The sequence below is a fragment of the Helianthus annuus genome, chromosome 9 (genome assembly GCF_002127325.2).
Source record: "Helianthus annuus cultivar XRQ/B chromosome 9, HanXRQr2.0-SUNRISE, whole genome shotgun sequence".
Taxonomy (NCBI): Eukaryota; Viridiplantae; Streptophyta; class Magnoliopsida; order Asterales; family Asteraceae; genus Helianthus; species Helianthus annuus.
Genome location: NC_035441.2, coordinates 173478114 through 173481318, shown reverse-complemented (window position 1 = coordinate 173481318; position 3205 = coordinate 173478114). Strand labels below are relative to the sequence as shown.

Genomic DNA, 3205 nt, shown 5'->3' with positions numbered 1-3205 from the left:
GGCTTATGGTTTTTCATAAACATCAACATAATTAACAATGGTGGAAAATTTTAACACTCCCAATTACAAATGGGTTGATTTCGCTTATGTTTTTACTAACGGGTTAAAATTAGAAGAAAAAAAGTAGCTTAAAAGGAGATCTGTTGAGTCACTCGAAAGGTATTTCTACTACATACAACCTCCAGAATCAACTTGTTGCAATAATGAGATTATTAGTGTAACAAAAAGCTTGACTAACAATGCTTGTGACCTGACCCAACCCGACTGATGTAGTGCGTGGTACGATAAATGAAGATCAAACACGTTGATTCTACGAATACCCGTGTAGTTCTTCCTCAACCCCCAAATTGCAACCCAAAGGGCACATAATTTGAAGTGAAAAATTGAGTAGTTTCAAAATTCAAGTCTGATCATTCATATTACTAGAGGAACATATAAATAGAAACCGAAATTCGAAATGGGCCTAAAAAAGATAACGGGCCAAACACACGGCCTAAAACAAAAAGCCCAAAATAGTTCAAAAAACATAAAAATGCAAATAAGTAATAGAAATAAGCGTTTTTTGGCCCGGACGATGACCTAAACCGCCGTTCGATTCGCCTGGTCGCACGTCCAAAACGGACCCCCGTAGCCCAAATTAGAGCCATTTTAGTGAAGCCCCTTTTGTTACGCGGTCTTGGGCCTCCAAATACAAAATAGCCCGTTCCTCCACACTTGGGCCCGCATCACCGACCCACAACAAGATTTACCTGTACACAACATGCCCGACATGCTACCTTGTCACCTTCAAAATAAAAATATACATGATTACTCTAAATCATCAATCCTTACTGAACATTGCATACATAGTAGTTTTGTTATGCAGAAATTGTGCAAATAAATAGCCTTTCCCTTTTTAATGTTTCAATAGGTGATAAACATTTTTGGTTGGTGAAAAGTATTTATGATACCTTATAAATAACCAACCTAACTCCATTAAGTTGGTGAATGCTTAACTTCATTTAAGATCCAAACAACTATAGGGTATGTGGCCAATTTTCTGGTTAATATTTTTGGTATCATTCAATCGCTGCACCCACAATTACTGGCCTCTAAAACGTGGCCACGTAAACCAACTAAAAATACCCTCTCCTCACTCGATGACAAAACTCATCTGAACCCATCCTTGTACACGGATGCGGCTCTGAAAAACTCCCTCAAAATAGACTATTGTTGATGCACTTAGTCATCCATAAATAGACTTATGGAAGATCACACTAAAATTAGTTCTCATTTATTTTAATTTATTCTTTTAATAATTTACTGAAATCAAATTAACTTCATCAAACAAAAGTAAAAAAAAGATCACATATATGTGAACCATCATTTATACCTTCTCAGAACTTAGAATATTAAAAGGATTCTAACCATGATATCGAAGATGCAGATATGATGATCCATCATATTCCCAGTAACCATGAGATAAATGGTGAGCATGGAGCAACAAAATTGTCCTTTCAAAATCATGCACTGCCAGTGAAACAACCTAAGATTGTGTCTTTCATGAACAGAAAAATGTGTAACAAGATATAATAAAAAAGTTAATTAACTTCTACATAAACAATAAGGAGGAACATAGCAAATAAAACATCGAACTTACATAACAATAACCAAATCGATCACCGGAGTTCTGTAACACAAAAAATAGCTTAAATGGAAACAATGAAAATCGATCTAACTGAAAAAGAAACATACAATAGAAGCTAGGCTTACCAAAATTTTTGTACTCCATCTTCTTACTGTAAGCATACCCACCATCACGAAGTCAACAACAATTCCAACGAATGAACACTACGATTAAGCTAAACATACTTAATAGCCTGACAAAAACCATTGCTTGGCTTGTGGTGGTCTTGTAGTGTTAGGTCACCGACGTCGATTTGGTACAGAATGGTGGTGGTGAGCGATGACTGGAGAGCCTCTGCGGGCGGTGATGTGGGTTACAAAGGGGGGAAATGACAGCACAAACACACGCATCTTCTTTAGACAATGTACATGTAAGATGTGCACAAAACTCCTTTCATGCAAGCAGTACAACAGGTATAAGCCTAAACTTGTTGCAAATTTATAATTTATAATAAAACATAACAATAATCCCATTTATTTAGTTCAGACAATCTTACATGTCTTCATCCCTGCTTCATCAAACATGGCTTCCTGTACCATGCGTAAAATATTTTTGGATCAACTAAAAGAAGTTGGTGAGTAAATCTATGTTTAAATAAAATAATTTATTTACAAAGTTAACATGCAAATCACGTGTTAATGTGACAATAACAAAGGCACAATCACAACAAAGACAACAATAATAAATGAAACCAATCAGCGCGATAACAAGACTCAAGCCCTGACGAGCGAATCTAATTGAGTATTACTCGAAGTCGATCGACCACCTATCTGGAAAGACGTTAGAATTGGCTCTAATGCATAGGGTGATTATTGAAAAAATATGGACTTTAGTTATTTAAATTTAGAGTGTTTTTAAATTTATTGTAATGTTTTTTAATTATTGTAATGTTTTTTTTTATTTAATGAAATGTTATTTCCTTTTATATATTTTAAATTTAGATATTAAAAAAATAATAATTGAGTAATGATTGCTAGAGGGGTTATAAGACTCCATCATGTTTTGTATAACTCTCAATCTTTCACCATTTATCACATAACCCTCATATAACCCTCATGGGATTCCAGGCTTGATCACTCACGTGTTCTTAAAAATGATACCTAAAATTAGTAGGCACTCGGCAATTTCTTTACTATTCGCTAATGTGGATTTATATTTAATGCTACCAATGACTAATTAAAAATGATACCTAAAAATAGTACAAGTCTAGTAACACCTCAATTTTGAATATTGATAATATAAAGTTAGAATGAAATTAGTCACATGTATGAATGCCAATATATATATATATATATGGTAGGGATATGGTAAAAAGTGTCTAAAATGTGAGAAGGGTAAGAAGTGTTTTAAACCATTGGATATTTGATGTAATGGTTGAGATCAATAGGGTATAAAAATGTAAATTGTGTTTTAATTAGAAGGACCTTATGTAAAATTGAAGGGCAATAGTGTCTTTTCCAATGTTTCAAATATGGTAACCGTATCCTACACAACCAAAACCCCCATTAATCTCCTAAAAACCAGCTATTCAAATTTAAT

General features: G+C 34.0%; 1 long non-coding RNA gene across 1 annotated transcript; it reads right to left on the bottom strand.

Annotated features, from left to right (window-relative positions):
- Nucleotides 1–603: 603 nt before the first annotated feature.
- LOC110874963 lies at nt 604–2051 on the bottom strand. Its single transcript, XR_002556386.2, has 4 exons — nt 1753–2051; nt 1640–1669; nt 1408–1537; nt 604–784 (listed from the first exon to the last, which is right to left on the bottom strand). It is a non-coding gene; the product is annotated as an uncharacterized LOC110874963 (long non-coding RNA).
- Between the last annotated feature and the right edge of the window lie 1154 nt (nt 2052–3205).